Below are 18,834 nucleotides of genomic sequence, written 5' to 3'. Positions count from 1 at the left end.
CTCCCCCACCTCCCCTCCACTCGTTTCTGAATGAACTCTTTGAACTCTTCCAAACCCCAAGCTCACTGGACTTGCATTTGAAAGCCCAGACTTATAAAAGTTCATCTCAGCTACAAAGGGGCTCCCCAAGATGAACACCCCTTCCCCTGTCAGCACCCAGGGGAGAGACCTCCTCCCTGCCCACATTCAGTGTCTTCTCGAACATGATGGTTTCAGTGAAAGCCCGTGAGGGATGAAGTGGCTGAGTCTTTCTATAGATCGAAACCTTCAGTGGTTCCCTCAGCTAGAGGTGCAATCCCCCAAGGCCTCATCACAGCCCCTCCTCCTACTCGCTCTCTGGAGCCAACAGCCGGTGGTTGGGGATTGGCAGTGCCCTGTCTTCTCTTACGCTGTTCTAACCACTTTGTCTCGGCCTTTCCCTGCCCCGACCAGTGGGAGCTCTATGTCCCAGGAGGCCCTGCAGTGGAGCCCACCTGTCCGCGAGAACCGTCCATGCTGGGAACAACTCTGGGCACATCCTGATGTGGGCAGGCCTGATCCCTGGCTGCGAGGGCCACTCCAGCAGTACCAGCTGACTCCGGGCAGGCGCCTACTACCTGCCTAATCCTCTCAGGCCCCAGTGAGAAGCCCTACTCTCTTCATTCTAGGGTAAAGAGGAAGAGCCCCTGAGAAGTCAGGTGACCTGGTCTCACCCAGCTCAGCACCTGGAGATTACAGTTCAGACCTGTGGAAGGCGAAACTCACGTACCTCCAGGAAGCCTCCTCTGCTCTCCCTGGTTGGCAGGAGGCTCTCCCCCTGCAACAGAAGTGGGTGCTCTGTGCCGTGGGTCTGGCTGAGGGCTAAGGCCTGAAAGTCGGATGAAGCTGGGTACAAATGTTGGCCCCACCTCCCAGCAGCTGTGTGACCTGCTACTTAACTTCTCTGTTCCACAGTTCACTCACTTGCAAAATAGGCTCTACGAAGATGAAATCAGATGATGCATTAACACAGGCACACATCCAGGGTCCTGGTTTGGGTCACATCCTGCCTTAAGGTTGTGGCTTTTCCTATCTCACCCCTGGCTCCACCCAAATCTTGAAATCCTCTGAATGTCCATCTGCTCCAGCCAGCCTCCTCCATAATGAGCTTTCCATAACCTCATTCCCCAAAGACTCCTCATGGATCTCAACACCCCCCTGGACCCAGGAGCACTGGGGATCCCTAATTCTGTTCCCGGCATGGGATCCTTGGCCTACCAGCCGTGGGCAAACTACGGCCCGCGGGCCGGATCCGGCCCGTTCGGCTGTTCTATCCGGCCCGCGGAGCCGAAAGAGCGGAGGGTTCTCTTGCTCTCTCCTCCGCTCCTTTACTTTGAATTTATATTAGTTCACACAAACACTCCATCCATGCTTTTGTTCCGGCCCTCCGGTCCAGTTTAAGAACCCATTGTGGCCCTCGAGTCAAAAAGTTTGCCCACCCCTGGCCCTAGACTGTGCACTACCTGAAGGCTGGCATAGAATCTGCTGCTTCCTTGTTTCCTCAAGAGCTGAGCACAGACCCACACACACAGTAGGTGCTTACTACATACCACTACCTTACTGACTATAGACAGTGTGGGGAGGAGGGACAGGCTTATGCAAAGGCCTGGGCCCTGTACCAGGTGCCAGGGATGAACAGAGGACTCAGCTGGGCTCCCAGCCCAGGGAGAAGACAGGCTTACTGTGCAAGAAGGATGCCCGAGGCCAGAGGACCGCTGGTCCCTTGTGGTTCTGCAGCCCAGATCCCGAGCCCCAGCCCTGAGAATCATCCCAGGCCAGGAGGGAAGGCCCCGACAGTGAATAATTCCTCCCTGACACCTGCCAGGGCCTAGTCGCCTCAAGCGAGGTCTTATTAGGACAGGGCCGCCTCTTCACCTCTGCGTATTAACTCCCTTCTTGAGCACCAGTGAGTGGAAAATGGGAGGGAGCCAGCGAGTGAGAGCCCTTTCATTTTGGGAGCACGTCGCCCTCTGCGTGGATATTCCTGGAAAACTTCCATGGAGCTGACCTGGCTGGGGCAGGAGGACCTGGGAGCCGAGCACTGTCTGTTGATTTAGGCTGACAGTTTGGGTCAAAAGGCCCCAGTGTTCAGGCACAGGTGGCCCCTTGGTCCCTGTCCTGAGATGGCCCCATCTCTTCCCAGGGTCTGTAGAGGCTGGTGTAAGGCTCAGGTCTGATGGGCTGCCCATCTCAGATGCACTGCCCACAGAGAGGAGTGGCACAGCCCAGAGGCCAGACTGTATGCCCAGGGGCCTGTTCCCCACTGTCCCCATGAATGACCTGGCGAGGCATGTTCTACCCTGGGCTTCAGTTTCCCAATCTATAAAGGAAGAGGCTCCACAGGGCCACCCTCCAGTTCTGAGTGGACCTGGCAGACAGCTGCGGATCTCGCCTGCTGGAAGGCCCAGGGGACCCTCCTCTAAAAGTCGAGTCACACCCCAGGAGCAGCTTTTCTGTCTCTGGGGCTCTCCTCCTGGCAGGAGGCTGTTGACCCGAACACTCTGTGGCCAGAGGGATGGGGCTGAAACCCCCAGAGCTGCCTCCAGGAGCCTGGCAGAGGGGACACCAGGGAACATCCTTGTGATATTTACTGTAAAAACGATTTTATTACTGTTATTTTCTATTATTATTATAACATTAACTGAACTCCATGGGAACGAAGATAAATATCATGGTGTTTTAGGAGCAGATCATCTAAACTCCTGGTTTATTGGTGAGGAAAGTGAGCCACAGATTCACCCAGTGAGGCCGTGACCTGGTCCAGGGTCCTAGCTCTAGGCCAGCTCCCCGTCGCAGGCATCAGTGTGCCAGGATGGCCCAGTCACAGGTATTATATGGATCGTGTTTGAACATTCAGAGCCCTGGGCCCAACTCCAGACCCAGAGAATCAGACTCCAGGGGAGGGGCCTGGGAATATGCATGTAGACAAGTGCCCAGGTGGCCTGTGCCTGTTGTGTCTCTATCTTAAAGTGTCGTCCTGAAAGTCCCACTCGAGCTGCAGAGAGGATCTGGGAGGCCAGTATCCCTGGGGAGGGAAGTATGTGGGTACCAGAGCTAAGGATGCCAACCTCAAGCAGATGCCCCAGTGCTGAGATAGCAGACGGCTCCCTGAGAGCATCGGTCTACTGTTAAGAGAGAAGACTGGCGTAGCTAGTGTTGCATTCCATCCCCAAAGCACCCCTTGCAGGTAGGCGGGCTTCTTCCCACTTTACAGATGAGGAAACTGAGGGCATCAGAGATGAAGTCATGTGTCCAGACTGGCCCAGCTGATAGATGGCAGAGCAGGGATTTGAGCCCCAAACTGTCTGTCCCTAAAACCCTTGCTTCAACCACATGTCACCTGCATCCTTTGCCACACTGAAATTCACACGAGTGAGCCTGTGGTGAGCTTTCAGCAGTGGAGGTGTACAAGTAGCAGGCCCGAGGTGACCTTGATCAGCCCTCCTGGCACTGTGACTGAGGATGGGGCTGGGCTGGCTAAAGGATGCAAGGGTGTTCTTTGTGTTTCCTCCACACACAGAGAAAAATGTTCCAGATTGTTTACAGGTTCCAGTTCATCACAGACCTCCTGGCTCCATCCATGGCCACCCTGGAGCTGTGGGCCAGGAGATGGCTGGGTGCCTTGGCTGGGAGGGCAGGGGTTCAAGGGGCTGGCTCCCCAGGCAGCTATAGGGCCTGGGAGGTGGGTGGGGAAAGGAGCTGTGGTGGGGAGTCTGGGTGGGGGTGGGGCTGAAAGCTGACCAGGCCACCCAGTGAGAGCTGTCACATGTAAGTCAGATTGTCCCACTGGAGTATGGGCCAGATGGACAGGGCACCATGAGAGCGTTCTACAAAGGCTATGAAGCAGAGATGCTCCCACAGGCTCCAAAAGAGGTCCCCAAAGATGCCTCAGGGAAGCAGTGGAGGGTCCCAAACAGCTGGGAGGCAAGATGTGCTGCTTCCCAAACTGGAACTGAAGAAGGGCGCAAAGCACTTACCAGGAAAGACAGATGTGAGGGGAAAGCTGCCACAGACCCCCAGAAACCAACTGGGTATGAGAGTGGGAGTGGGGGTGCACCTGCAGTCCTCATAAGCCAGGGCTCAGAGGGTTCTCTGGGGCGCAGTTTGCCCAGTAGTCAGGATGAATTGACCCCTGTGAGGCCACACTGAGGTCACTGTCCCCTCCCTATGCCTGCACTGCCCATAAGCCAGAACTGAAACCCTGACAAGTAGACCTGATGCCTGGGGAGTGAGGGCAGAGAGGGCAAAGTATGCCACGCAGCGCATGACACTTTCTCACAGAGCCTGTGCACGGTCTCAGAATCCTTCTTAACACGGTCCACCCAGCACATTAAGAACTGGCATACTGAAGAAAGCCTTCCATCCTTAGAGGAGCCTGAGGGCACATGGCTGGGTGCCTGCTGGCTTCCTGCTGCCATTCAGCACCAGCATGCCAGGCACTGTGCTGAGGACAGGGATCGGAGCTTGCCTGAGCCTTCAAGATGCTTACAGCCTATCAGGGAGACAGCAGGCAGCCAGCCTGGAGGACAGAGACAAGAAAAGGCTGAAGGAGGGGATGGCTGTGTCCACTAGGCCAGCTCAGCGCACACAAGCTCTGCAGCCCCCAGAGGCTGGCAGGAGGCAGCCCCTTGGAGGGGTTAGAGTCTCAACCCTGCCTGTGGCGGGGCACCCAGGGGCCAGACAAGCCCAGTACCAGCGCCTTCTGTGACTTCCCGCCACCCTGCCTGAGCAGAGCAGCAAATGGGTCCGACTGTTAACAGAGAGGCAGCCAAGTGCAGCAGAGGAGCAAAGGGGACAATCAGCTCTGGGGCGGGTTGTCTGCTCCACTGCTGGCCTGGCTCCTGGGAAAAAGCTTGCCTCTGGACAGCCCTTCAGGCTGGCAGGGGCAGGGCCAGGCATGGGCAGACAATCCTGCCTGCCCCAGGCAGCCGCCACCCTGCGGGGAACCGAACCTCTGGGATCCGTGAGGGGGTCTGGAGCCAGGGGGCCCTCCCTTCATGGGAGGAGCTGGCACTCCCCCCGCCCCTCCCCCCAGAGCCTCTGCATCCTAGGCTGTGTGCTTGCTGTTAGGCAGTTGGAAGTGCCCAGGGGTGGGAATGAGCCCACCTTGTTCAGGACTGTGTGGTTATTCGGTGGAGAAGCCTGGAGCCTGGAACCCACTGTGGGGGGAAGGAAGGAACCTTGAGATCATCTTCCCTCTGTTCCTACTGAGCTTTGGTTGCTTGGGCTCTAGCTATAGTCCTGCTTGCCTCGATTTACCTTTTTGACCAGTGTGCCTCCATTCCTTATTTTTTAAAAATACATTTTTATTGACTTCAGAGAGGAAGGGAGAGGGAGACAAAGATAGAAACATCAATGATGTGAGAGAATCATTGATCGGCTGCCTTCTGCATGCCCCACACTGGGGATCAAGCCCACAACCCGGGCATGTGCCCTGACGGGGAAGTGAACCGTGACCTCCTGGTTCATAGGTCAACACTCAACCACTGAGCCAAGCCGGAAGGGCCATTCCTTATTTTGGACTGCGGAACAGAAGCGGCCTGGCCTACAAAGAGCGTACTTGCTCTGCAAACTCTCATCTGCAAGACTGCCTCCCCAGCCTCAGTTTCCCTGCCTGCTGAGGAGAAGACTGGGCCCTCCCAGGCTGTGTGGTCCAGTACAGCAGCCAGGAGCCACATGGGACTGAAACCAGCGTCTTCACTGTGGTGAATATGTTAAATACACACCAGTTCCAATGACTTAGTAGGAGGAAAGAATGTAAAATAGCCAATATTATCACTCCAATACATAGTACATCGTACAAGACGACGCAGCAGTCTGATGAGCACTGTGAAGGGCGTGAAGGGCAGGGTTTCGGGTTTAGGAGACAGGGGGGAATCAACCAGGGCCTCTGACAGGTGGAGTCTGAGGGGCCCCAAGCTGATGGAGCCATGTCTGACCTTGAGGAGGAGGCGTGGTTTGAGGGAGGCTCAAGCTGTAGGTGGGTGTGGGTGGTAGGTTGGGCGGTAGGCTCGGTGGTGGGTGACAAGAGTGGAGGACCTTTGAGATAGAGGAAGTTTAGGAGCAAAAGTGGGGATCGGGGCACGACAGACGCTAGTGTGTGATCTGGCCGTGAAAAGAGGCCGGGCCAGATGGTGGGGCTTCGAATGCCAGGTTATCGGCGGGTACACAGCAGGCACCCCAGAAAGGCTGTGATCCAGGGAGCTCCCCAACAGCATGCAGGGCAGGGGAGAGTGTGTGGCGCCAGGGCCCATGGCCCAGCTCACAGATCAGACCTCAGGCCTGTGGCCTCCAGGAGACCACCCATGGCTCCTTGTCCCCTGGGGAGGACAGTGGGTTTATTCATGAGCATATGCCCGCCCTCACAGGCAGCAGCTTCTGGACACCTCACTTCTAATTATAGTGGGGATTCCATTGGTGCTGGAGGGAAACCGGGTTTGAAGCGGCCCTGCAGGCTCCCCTGCTCTAGCCCATGGCAGTGGCCCTGGCCCAGGAAAGCACAGTGCGGCTACCGAGCAGATTCTCTGCACCCCGAGACCGGGCTCCATCCTGAGCGGTTGGCATGGTGGGTCCTTGGGATGGGATGGTGCCCCCCTCAGCAGTTGGCCACACACAGTACACAGCCTCCAAGCAGCTGAAAGTGTAGGGCACTGCCTCAAACAGCTCCAAAGAGCTGGAGGGACAGAACTGTGTGTTGGCCAGAGCTGGGTAAACAAGGCGAAGGTGGCAGGCTGGGTGCCCAGGGGTCTCAGTTCTGCTGAGCCTGGGCGATGACGGGGGTGATGACAGGGCAGAGGTGCTGCCTGCGCTGGACAGGGAGCGACTCCAAGGGAAAGGAGCGGGGGTGAGGAGGTCCAGACTCAGGAAGACAATCCAGACGGGGTGTGAGGGGTCTCAGGCGTGAAAGGACAGGGAGAGAGCGGCTGAGCTAAGGAGTGGCAGTGGGGCTGGCTGTGAGGAGGGAGGCGGGAAGGAGAGAGGTGTCTGCACAGAACGAACCAAACAGAAAGAGACAGAGTCCATGGACGGGCAAACACACACACACACACACACACACACACACACACACACACACACACACACACACACACCCTGAGCAGGGGTTGGAGGCCAAGGAGAGAAGAAGTAAAGAAACAACTAGCATCAAGTGTGCCAGGCTGCTCAGAGGGCTCCCCAAATAGTCGGCCTGCCCTGCCATGGGCACTGGGCCCACCCCAACACTTCAGACCAGGCACTCAGGGCTTAGGAGTCTGGAGCAGGAGGCATGGACCTCCAAGAGCTGTCTCCTCCCATGACCGGGGGAGCTCCCAGGAGAGCCAGCAGGGGGGCGGGAGGTCGGTATGCTTGACCTGGGCATGCTTCCCCTCGGGGTCCCTCAGGTCTCTTGGCCCACCACAGTCCACTATGCATGGTCAGTGGGTGACAGGACCCCGCTGGCCAGTCCAAATGTGAGGTCTGAAGCACCAGGGTCTCGACAGGAGCTGCACAGGGGGTGGGGGTGGCTCTCACACAGGGGTGGGCACACTCTCACATAATCACACACATCCTCCCACTCACTCATGACACACACCAGCACACACACACCCCTGCACACCCTCCTCTCCAGGGAAATGGGCACAAAGCATCTGAGTCCTGCACGGGCAACCCCACTTCTCAGCTGCCTCCTCTAGCCTTAGGGAAGGGGCTCCCCTCGGCCAGTCCAGCCTCCCAGTGTCCATCCCAGAGAACTGCATGGGTCGCCCAGACTCAGGAATTCTCTGAGCCCTTCAAATCTGCTGCCCCAGTGCCCTGTGCAGCCCCAGCCTGTTTGCATACATTTTAGTGATGAGGAACTCACTAACTACCCAGAAAGCAGCTTTCAAAAAAGTCCAGGCAGCTCATACACTTGGAAAGTTAAACTAGAGGATGTGAGGGAGACAGCATGGCTGCCACCAAGGGGCTTGAGCTGTTGGCCAGACTGTCCTTTCATCATTAGTTCGGAAAGTGACAGGGTTGGCCCATCACCTTGGCTGTCACTCCGAATTATAATAGATCTAGAGAAAAGATGTCCTCCATCCATCTTAGGATAGCTAACTAGGACCCAAGATAACCTTTCATTCAGTTAATAAAGTATAAATTATGCCAGTGGTAGTAAGCACGTATAATTATTTAATATTCTGTTCTAGTCTGACACCGGCCTTTCACCCATTTTACAGGTGGCAATGCTGAGTCCAGGAAAGGCAGCGACTTGCTCAAGTCACACAGGGAGCCGGTGGTCCTGGGCAGAGCCTCTCGCGTGCTGCTGCAGGCTGACCGCTTGCCAGCCCCGGGAAGAAAGGGAGAAGCTGCCCACCTGCCATTCCTGTCCCCAGCATTTCTAGGACACAGAGGTATTGATTACCACCTCGCCCTTTTCTTTTTCCACCAAGGCTTTCTGTTTCTCCCTTTTAAAAAAAAAAAAAAAAAAAAAAAGAATACACACTCCAAGCCGCTCCTATGATTAATTACCAGCTGCCTAATGCTCCACCACTGGCAATTTCTGGAAAGGGAATGAATTACCTTGAAAAACATCCGAAAAGAGAACCCACCGTGAAGGAGAATTTCAAAGGTTACCTCACAATTAGCAGTGGGTTCCCGCGGCCTTATTGAGTTGCCAGCAGGCCCTCGGGGAGGGCAGGCTGCCAGCCTTCGGGGCCACCCTCTGGCTCTGAGGTCAGCCAGGCTTGGAGGCCTGGGCAAAGGCCGCAAGGCAGAAACAGAGGTGGTTTTCTGAGCACCTACCGTGAGTCTGCCTCGTGGCTCTGCCCCCGCCTCTAAAGCATCATGTGATGCTTAATTCCAAGGACCACGGTTCAAATCCCCACTCTACCACTTGCTCCATGGGTTTCCTAACCACTTTGGGCCTCTGGCAAGAAAGGCACTAAACACACCTCCTCATGGGAACTGGGGGAAGAAACATACATTTAAGGCACAGAGTGCCCGGTACACATACAATCTCACCAGCTATAACATTTAAAAATACACCAGGCTCCTAAGCCTCCTCACACCAGCCCTCTCAGCAGCGTTGGTATAATTTATCTTCATTTTCAGAACTGACTGTCCTGGAAGGAAAAGAACTAACCCAAGGTCACACAGCTTACAGCAGGAAGGAAGGCTGAGTACTGCTCCCTGGTGCCGGAGCCGGAGTGAAGCAAGGAGAATCCCTGGGGCTCGCGTGGCCTAGCCTCTCAGCACCTGGGAGCAGTGAGGCCCGAGGAGAGAAGCTGAGGGCAGCAGGGAGACGAACTGGCATGGCCTCATGCCAGGGCAAAGACTGCGGCTACCCACACTGGGCCCCAGAACCTCGGGACAAAGGGCCCTGGCCCACGTGAGCATCTTTGTGAGGCTTCTCATCCCTGGGTCAGGAGCTACAAAGAGGGATCACACAGGTCGCCCTCGAGCACAAGGCCAAGTGCGATCAACTCAGAAATGCCACTTGGTGATAAAGCACACTGGTGTCCAGGCCCGAGGCCTGCAAGCTCTCCGAGGGTCCCAGACCCTCCTAGGCTGGAGGACCAGTTTGTGTCCATCCTGGCATTTGTTGGTCCTCAGGGAGAAACTGAGGCACGTGGGAAGAAGCAAGGCCCCAGCATCCTTGAGGAACACGCTGGCATACCCTGAGCATTTACTTGTGGTAGGTGTGCCTATTCCCCCCGCCCCCAGGGATGCGATCCACATCCTTCTTTCATAGACGTGCGAGTGCTCATATGCCCACTTTGGTGTATTTGGGGGAGAGGAGGGTGGGCAGCCACAGCACCCAGGCCAGTAACAGGCCTCCACTTACCCAGGCCGCTTCCTGCGTGAGGCCCACATGACACAGGGTGCAGAGTGGTACAGATGGCTGCTGTGCCAAGGCTGGGGACACCAAAGCTGCCCCTTCCCTGGGGCGCATCCTAACACCCCTGCCCTTGCAGCCTCTCTAGAGAGATTAGGCCTAAGAGGCCCCTGGGGGCCCTTTCAGCGTCTGACAAGGTCTCAGCAGGGTGGCTGTACCCAATTCCACCTGTGGCCCCAGTGAAAGGCTCAGTGTGCTGGGACACCACTGTCCCTTCCCCAAGCATCAGGCCAAGCCCAGCTGCACACCTACCTCAGCGACCCAAGAAATCACCAGCGTCTCACGTTCTGGTCGGTCAGCAGTTCACAGCGCCTCCGCCTCACTCCATCTCCATCCTGCTGCAACGAGAAGGCTGGTCAGTGGGTCCACGCCTTGCTCAGCGGGAACTGAGTACGCTGCCACAGCCCACCTGCCCACCCGCTGAAACGTTTACTTCCAGCAAAACTGAATCATCCCACGCCACAGATGGGGCATCTGAAGGACCGAGAGGAAAAGGGGCATCATGACGCAACAGGCCCCTGGCACCCATCTGTCAGCTACCAGCTCTGAATTGTGAACATGCTCCTGACCTCACTGCATTTCAGTTTCCTCACCTGTCAAATGGGATCACGATACCTCAGATATCATGATCCCGGGGATCTGAGAGGATCTAGGACAGTGGTCTGCAAACCGTGGCTCACGAGCCACATGCGGCTTGCGAGCCGCCGTTTGCTGCTCTGTTGACTAATGAGTTTGCCGACCACTGATCTAGGATATATGGCGACACAGCACTTGGCATTCATTTCATTCATTCACTCAAGAAATATTTAACACACCAGAGCTGTGAACAGGATAGTGGGACCTGCCCTCGTAAAATTCTGAGAATGAGCAAATACGTAATTAAAAGTGGTGTCTGCCGGAAAGAATGAGTCCAGGGGCTGTGCAGCATAGACTCAGGGTTCAAGGGCCCGCTCTGGGGAAGTGAAGTTGAAGGATGAGCCTGAGAGAGGCAGGCCAAGATGCATGGAGCAGCATTTCTCGCAGAGCAAACAGCATATGTGGAGACTCCAAGATGGGGAAAGCCTGGCCCAGCGGACGACTTGAGAGTGGCTGGTGTGGTGGGTGCAGTCAGGGAGTGGGGGGATCTGTTGAGAAGGTGGACAGGAGCACAGGAGGGTCTGACAGCCGAGGCATATGACCCGAGTTCTGGTGTGAGAGGCTCTCCATGCTGCTGGGGAGGAAGGCCTTGGGAGGGACAGTAGGAGGCAGGGAAACCAGTGGGGCGGCTGCTCCAGGGGTCCAGGCCAGAGACAGGTGCTCAGAGCAGAAGGAGCAGAAGATAGAAGTGGACCTGCCGGTGCTGGGTATGGGGTGTGAGAGAGGGAGGGAAGAGGCGCGGATACCCCCTTCTCATCAGTGGCTTGGGCTTCAAGGAAGCAGTAGGCTGAAAGGACATGATTCTCTGTTATGTGGATCCAGTTGGCCCCTCTTCTCAATGTGCCACCAGTACTCCCTGCCCCTCACTGCCCCCCAGCACTCCAGGAGGAGGATCCCCCCAGGCCTGCTGTGGTGGGAGCTGCAGAGTCCGTTTGAGTCCCATCTGTGAAGGCGCCCTGCGGGTGGCTCCTGCAGTCACCATGTTCCCTACACCTGCATGCAGGGCTGAGTGTAGCCCAGGATGAGGCCTGTGGCCAACAGTGGGAAAGGGAGTACACACACCATGCTAAACGTGGGCTCCCACCTGTGCCAGGGGACCAAGAGGCCTCAGACCGAGGCCACACCTCACTATGCAGCAGGCAGGGCTCCCAGGGAGAGAAGTGGATGCCCCCCTATAAGAGGCACCACATAGCCTGGTGTTGGAGGTGTGGGCTCAGTAATAAGAATGACCTGGTTCAAGTCCTGGGTTCATCCTCTTAGGAAGTGGGTGGCTTTGGGCAAGTTCCTTAAACCTCTCTGTGCCTCAGCTTCCTCGTCTGTGCAAAGGGTGTGGGGATGATAGGAGACCTCCCTCGGAGCTGTACAGACTGTATTAGGCTCATGACTGTGGACACGCAGGCAGCTGTCCAGGCACGTCATCTGAAGCATGAGTTACGGTACCTGGCAGCGGCTGGCTCGGGGCTCCATGATGTGCTGGGTCTGAGGCCCAAGCCCTCAGAGCTGCCATCCACACCCCAGCATGGAAGGATGTCTCCATGTCTGGACCCTCGGGCTCTGGCAGCCCCATTCTCTGCACTATGGGAACACAAATGGCCCTTGGGTTCACTGACTCCTGCTCCCCATTTCACAGAGGAGAAAACTGAGGCCTGGAGAGGGGCAGCAACTGCCCCCATCCCACTGTCACGAAGCAAGTCAGTGGCTGGGGCAGAAGTGGAATCAGCTCCCGGCTCGGGCCTTTCCTAAAGGCAAGCTAGCCTGCGGACCCGCTGACAAAGAGGAAATCATTATTTTGGCAGCTGAGACAGAAGCCCGAGCCGGAAAGTGCTCGCTCACTCCGTGGGCATTGTCCAGGCCTCAGGGAATGATGCCCGCCATCTTGCCTCCGAGGTGACCCGGCTCACGGTGCACACATGCACCTCGCAGTCCCCAGCGCCAGTTCTTTGGTGTGCGCTCGGGCAAAGGGACAAACAGACCTGGCCAAGGTCACATAGTGAGGGCACCACACAGGAGCACCAGGATAAGAGCTCGGGCGCTGGTGGGGGACTGACCCCCTTCCTCACGGGCCTGCATTGGCCCCCCACCTGGGGACAGAGGAGTGGGACGCTCGCCTTGGCTGAGTTATATAGCGGGCTCTGCCTGGGATGCTTCTCTGACCATTGGTGAAAAGTTGTGAGGCAGAAACTGAGCTAGCATCCCCCAGTGACACTCGGGCCCAGAGAGGTCCCCTAACTTCCTAAGGTCACACATAGGTAACAAGGAGCTAGAAAGTGATAAGAACAGAGCTATGACATGAACAGTTGGTCTGTCCCCATTCATACTCTGACCACTACCAGGAGACCAGCAGGGAGCCCACAACGGTCCTGCTCAGAACCAGGGCTGGGCATGCAGGCTTTCCTGCCACCGTGCGGGCACCCCCTCCCACTGGATGCCAGTCAGGCAGGGGCTCAGACTATGAACAGTGGCAATATCATCCATCCTCATGTTTGGTGACCTCAGGTTTGGTTCACACCTGGTGTGGGCTTGGCCATCTGGTGAAACCAAGGAGAGACAGTGGGACGAACCGGTGTCCTAACCAACCACAGGCATAAACATGTGTGTCCCCTGCAGGGGGGTGTTCTCTGCTCAAAAAGCACTGGAGCCACGGAGTGGGTGTAGCCTGAGCCTCAGGGCCTAGCGGGGGTGGGGCCCAACCGGGCTCCCTTTGGGATGGTGCCCCCCCAACCCCTGCGCCCAGAAGACTCTTGTGGGCTCCTCAGTGTAGGACTCTCACTCTGGGGGTGGGTGGAGGGGTGAGGCCCTAGTGACTGTGAGGGCAGGAAGGGGCAGCATGTAGACCGCAGACTGTACCGTGCTCTCACTCACTGCATGCCAGGAGCTCCCAGGACAGGGCAAGGCAGTAACAGGGCCCACCCTGCAGAGTAAGATGGGGACTGGAACATGGCAGAGGTCACTTGGATTGGAGACTGTCCCATGACCCAGATGCGTTCTCCCAACCACACCCACCTTTCCATGCCCTCCGGCTCCTGGGATCCCCTGGGAAGAGCAGGGTGTGGGCTTAGGGGAGGCACCAAGCCAGGCTGGCTGTGGCTGTGGCTGTGACTGTGGCAGTGGCTGGGGCTGGCCCAGAGCGATGCAGGCTGGTCCCGGATCCTGCAGGACAGAGGTGCCTGTGCCTCAGGGTGTCCAGGACGTGGGGCACCATGAAGGCTCGTGCTTGTGGCTCTAGCCTGCAGCTAAGTGACCACGGGGTGGGAGCCCACATTCTGGGCTGGAGCCCTGGTCCTATCTTCAGTGGGGAGGTCAAGGGAAAAGGTGGGTAGAGCTGGGTTTGATTCCCTGGTTGCCCTTTATTTCTCAGTGACCTTGAGCTAGTTTTGGGCATTTCTGAGCCTCCATCTTTGCTCTAAACAAGGATTAATTGCTCCTCCAGCTACTCACCCACCAAACGAAGCTCCAGGCTGCCCTATAGGTAACTGAGGGAGGGGGTGGGACTGCCTCAGTGTGGTCTGTATGGCAGGGGGTACACTGATGGCATCTGTCAGTCAGAGTTCAGGGCTCCTGTCACCTGCTGCTAAGTGACACAAACCTCGTGCCCTGGTGGCTGTGAGAGCTTAATGAGACATTGAGTGAGTAGATACAGGTGCCACGGAGTAAGGGACAGGTCAGCAAATGGTGACTGTTAAAGTTAGGGGGAGGGGTAACTGCTCAAGGTCTTAAGTGGTCATCTGTGGGCCAGAAACCTGGTCAGGTGAGCACCCAAACCAGCCCTACCCTGCTGCTCCCAGTGGCTGACCTGACCCGAACCAGCTCTGATTACTCTGACCTGCCTCGCCTCGTTGGACCACAGCTGTCTCTATGCCCATTTTACAGATGGCCAAGCAGCTGCTGGTCAGGGGTCAAACAGCCAGGGGCTCTGCCTCTGGCCCCGCACAGTAAGGGTGGCCTCTGACCCAGCTCCCAGGCTCTCTGGGGTGACATGGGCTCCCACACCTGAGACCCACCGGGGAGGCCTCCCCTTGCGTGACCCTGGAGCAGGCCCTGTCCTTCCCTGGCGGCCAGTGCTGGCTCCAGGAGCAAGGCAAATATTTACCCCGATGGTTATCCAGACGTGCCGGCCGCCCCGCCTCCTGCATTCCTGGAATACATGTTCCCTGACCTCACCATGCTAGGGGGCTGGGGGAGGCATCCAGACAGCCGTGGGTCAGCGCCAGGCCGAGGAGTGCCCTGGGCCTGGTGGGAGCCAGTGTGGTATGGTGGGGAAGGGGCTACATGGATGCCACCTCTGGGCCTCCTTTAGGCAGCTCCTCACACCTGCTGCTACTCTCTCTCTCTCTCTCTCTCTCTCTCTCTCTCTCTCTCTCTCTCTCTCACAAACACACACGCGCACACACACATGCCCATGCCCATAGAGGGAGCCACTCAGCCTGCCACACACACGGCAACTCTCCCACTTGCCAGGGCTCTTCCTCCTCAGCCCCAGCAGCTCTCATGGCCTCACTTCACCTCAGCACAGCCCTGTCATCGGGGAGCTGTAGTGTCCACTTCACAGATGAAGAAACTGCGCAGCAAAGGCCAGAGGTCACAGAGCTGCAAGTGGTAAAACATGCGCTGCCTCACCCCAAACTTTCCACAGCGGGGTGGCACCATCAGAACCCTGCCCATCCTTCCGTGCCCAAAGCACCACTTCCTCCAGGCTGTCTTCCTGATAGGCCCCATCCCAAGTACCTTTTCCCTTTTCTGAACTCCCAGAATATTTGATGGGTTCCTTTCGCTCTCCTCACATAATCAAAATTGGGGGCCTGGTCACCTCTCCTGCTGGGAGAGCCTGTCATACCCCCTGCAGGCATAGCAAAGCGGGGCTTGGGGCTCGGTGGCCCCGAGTGCTCGGGGAGGGCTGAAACCCCAAGTCTTTCCATGAAAGAACAGGAGTGGCTGCAGGCAGCCTCGGGAACAGGTAAGAAAGCCCCAGTGAGTTGGCTGTTTGGGGTGGAGGGGCCTCCTGGGCAGGACTGCCTGAGAATCAGGAGGTACCCTTGGTCAATCCTCCTGTCTGTCTTCACTTCCTCTGAGATGATTTCAAGCTGCCCTGACAGCCTGCCCACTCCCAGGCCCAAGGATGCCCAGTGTGCCTGGGCCCCTGCTAGCCGCCCCTGGGCTTCCCACCTGCCTCTCTCCTCTGCGATCTTAGGAGAGGCAGACCAGCAGGGTTCTGCCAACCTGCTGTGGACGCATGGAACGCCAGTCTGTGCTAGGCCCTCAGGGACGCCTCCAGGTGGAAAACGCTTCAGTGGACAGAGGCCAGTGCTAACGAGGGCCACACCCTGGCACCAGGGGGGACCCAAAGAGTGAGTGCTGGGGAAGGGTAGGGGCTCTTAGAACTGTCCGCTCACCCACCTAACATCTCTGAGACTTGGTTTCCTTATTTTGAAAACAGGGGCTATAAACCAACTTCTAGGGGGTTGTTTCTTTATTTTTTCATTCCATCCATCCATCCATCCATCCATTTCCTTCTTTCAACAACTAATGACAGTGCCTACTAGCTGCCAGAAGAGGAAAAGGAGAAGAAAGAAATTGGGGATGGCTGGGGATGGAGAATGAAGGCAGGGCCAAAGGCCAACCGGTATACTTGCCCAGCCTGTGTGCTTCCCAAGGGTGTTGGTGCATTGTCTAAGGCAAAGTGGGTGAGACCCAAAAGAAGGGCAATTCTAGGACAAAGTGCTAGAAGGCATGCCTGACTCAGCCTGACAGCAAAACGGGGGGTCAGGGGCATCATCCCCTTGAGCAGTCTCTCACGAAGGAGGGCAGCCCTCCTAGGCAAAGGCCCAGAGGCATGGCAGGAGAAAGGCTCTGGGCTGAAGAATTATAGGTGGCACCAGTGAGCAGGGGAACAGTGCATTCACAGGGCAGGGGCACCAGCTTCCCTGGGCACAGGCAGACATATCCCCAGGGTCCCTCCAGGGCTTCACCCCTGCCCAATCCTGATCTAATGTATCTTCAAGGCCATGTTGGAGTGGCACCTACTCCAGAGACCCTGTTGGTCCCACAAGTCTTCATTTACTCAGTGGGCACTGCCCAGGCCCAAGGAGTGATGTCCACCCAGCCTGCCTCTCCAGTGCTCCGGCTCATGATGCACACTCGCGTGCCTTGCTCCCACTCAGCCCCTTGGTATTGGGCCTGTACCAAGCGGCAAATGACACCAGAGAGAGGAAGGATCCTACCCAAGCTCACAGAGCAATCAGGCCCCAGTCAGGGACTGGCTCTCCTTTGCTGCAAATCTGCATCACATTCTCACCTGGAAGCCTCCTGACTGCTCTAGTCCACACCTCCTACCAACCAGAAGCCCTGGGCTCTGGCTTGTGGGCCACTCACACTAAAGGAATAGGAAAGGGTCTCTTCTATCCTCAAGTCATCAAATGAACAATTTCTTCTCTAATCAAGGGTGAGGACTCCACACAGATTGATGGTGCATAGTGTGGCTTTAGGTTCTTATACATTGGAGTTGGGGTTCAGCTCTGTCACTTACTGAGGTGTGTAATGTTGGGCAATAAACTTAGCCTCTCTGGGCTTCAGTTTCCTCATCTGTAAAATGGGATAACAAGAATCACTACACTCACAGAATTGTAAGGACTTAACATTATTCCCATACTGCAACTTGCACAGGAAATACTCAATAAAGAAGGACTGTCATTATCCCTTAGGTTTGCTGCCAAGTGCAGACTTGGGGTTGCCCCGTGTGGAGACACTGGACCCCTTATCACAGATATGGAGAAAGGCCCAGGACTCTGGAGCCAACTCAGGAGCAGTCCCAGGGGATCTGCTTCCTGGAGACAGGCTTCACGAGGGTCACCTGCTCCCACAGAAAGGTGGGGGCACTGAGCACCCTCCAGGTGCAAGCTCTGTGCCAGGTGCTCACTTCCACACCCTCCATCTCATCGGGCCCCATGTGTGGGCAGGGCCTCCCCCTTGTCCAGGGTCAAGGTCTTGCCTAGAGGGGCACCTAGCTGGAGTTGGCCAAACCAGTGCCCACTGGCACCCACCTGGGCATTTGCCTCTCCCAATGACACTGATCAAAACTGAATTCTCTGTCAGCAGCCCCCTGTTCGGAGCTCTGTCCCTCACCTCTGTCCATTCTGCTTGCGGTGGCCTGGCCCTTGTCACCTGGCCCTGCACTGCCCACATGAAGGCTGCCCTGGAGAAACACCCCTGTGTCGCCCCAATTCCCAATCCCCTGCAGCTTTAACGGGGCCTGGCAGAGGCTGTCCGCGGAGTCCTTGGAGGTCCCAAGTCCAAGCTGCCACCTTACAGAGGGGACGTGAGTCTGCGGAAGGACAGGGATAGGCCCACGTCAGCCTGGTGTTGGAGGCTGGACAGGTCTGTTTCCTCATTTGGGCTACACTGGCTGGAGGATTAGCTGAGCTGACGACACACCCATGACTGGTACAGGGCTGGGCAGCACCCTCGTCGTCAGCTCCATGGGGCAGCCTGGACCCAGGCCCTGTGCTCCCTCCACTCGAGGAGGCAGGTGGGACCATCGCGAGGCTGAAGGGCACAGGCGCTCCCAATGGCCCATGCAAACCGCCTATCACCAAGTGTCCCAATGACCCCATTCCCGGGCCAGGGCCAGTCCCCTGGCGGTCACCCTCTCCAAACAGGCATCCCTCTGGGATTCTGGCCACACGTGGGCCAGGCCAGTCTGCAGTGATGGCCAAGGGCCAGGTTTACAAATGCTGGACAAAGGAAGGTCCTGTTCTTGCTAGAGGGAAGTGGTGGGTCTGAGCACAGCACTAATGCCACCCAGGCCTGAACAAAATTCTGGTTCTGCCGCTTGCAAGCCATGTGGCCTTAGCCAAGTCCCTGAGCCTCCTCTAACTCAGTTTACTCCATGGTGCAGCGGGGAGGGAGAAGGTCTAACTGGGGCAAGTGCGGGGCCAACCCCTGGCCCTGGAGGAGCCAGGCCACGGGAGCTCTTCCTGTTTGTAGTAACCAGCTCTCCCCCCAGGGGCAGCCCAGTGCTGGCTGCAGGGGAGCCGGTGGGAAGGCCGGGGATTGTAGGGTGTGTTAATCCTCATACTGCACTTTGCCACCTGTCCAAGGTGCTCTACCAACGTAGTCACCCAGGGGAGCTCAACTAGCCCCACTGGATCCTGCACACACAGAGGAAGGTTCCAGTCCAGCCTGTGCCCTTACCCTCCCTGACCTGGGCGAGAGCTCCCTCCCCCCTGAAGCCTCCCTCATTCTGTCTGCAGAGTGGGAGGAATAATGCCTGATTAATCCCTGGGTTGCTGAAAGGACTCTAGGAGACGGAGGACGTGGCCCGCCCCAGCGAC

At 57.1% G+C, this 18,834-nt stretch overlaps 1 protein-coding gene across 3 annotated transcripts in view; it reads right to left on the bottom strand.

The window, feature by feature from the left end:
* Positions 1 to 18,834, bottom strand: part of ZMIZ1 (zinc finger MIZ-type containing 1) — a 222,102-nt gene that overhangs the window by 127,714 nt on the left and 75,554 nt on the right. For all 3 annotated transcript variants that reach the window (XM_080642496.1, XM_080642497.1, XM_080642498.1), the window contains exon 4: positions 10,124 to 10,206. The gene's annotated coding sequence lies outside the window, so the exon portion shown is untranslated. The remainder of the gene's footprint in view (positions 1 to 10,123; positions 10,207 to 18,834) is intronic.

The sequence above is a fragment of the Plecotus auritus genome, assembly GCF_963455305.1.
Source record: "Plecotus auritus genome assembly, chromosome: 9".
NCBI classification, from domain to species: Eukaryota; Metazoa; Chordata; class Mammalia; order Chiroptera; family Vespertilionidae; genus Plecotus; species Plecotus auritus.
The sequence above is the reverse complement of the archived record's forward strand: the minus strand, read 5'-3'. Positions and strand labels throughout refer to the sequence as shown.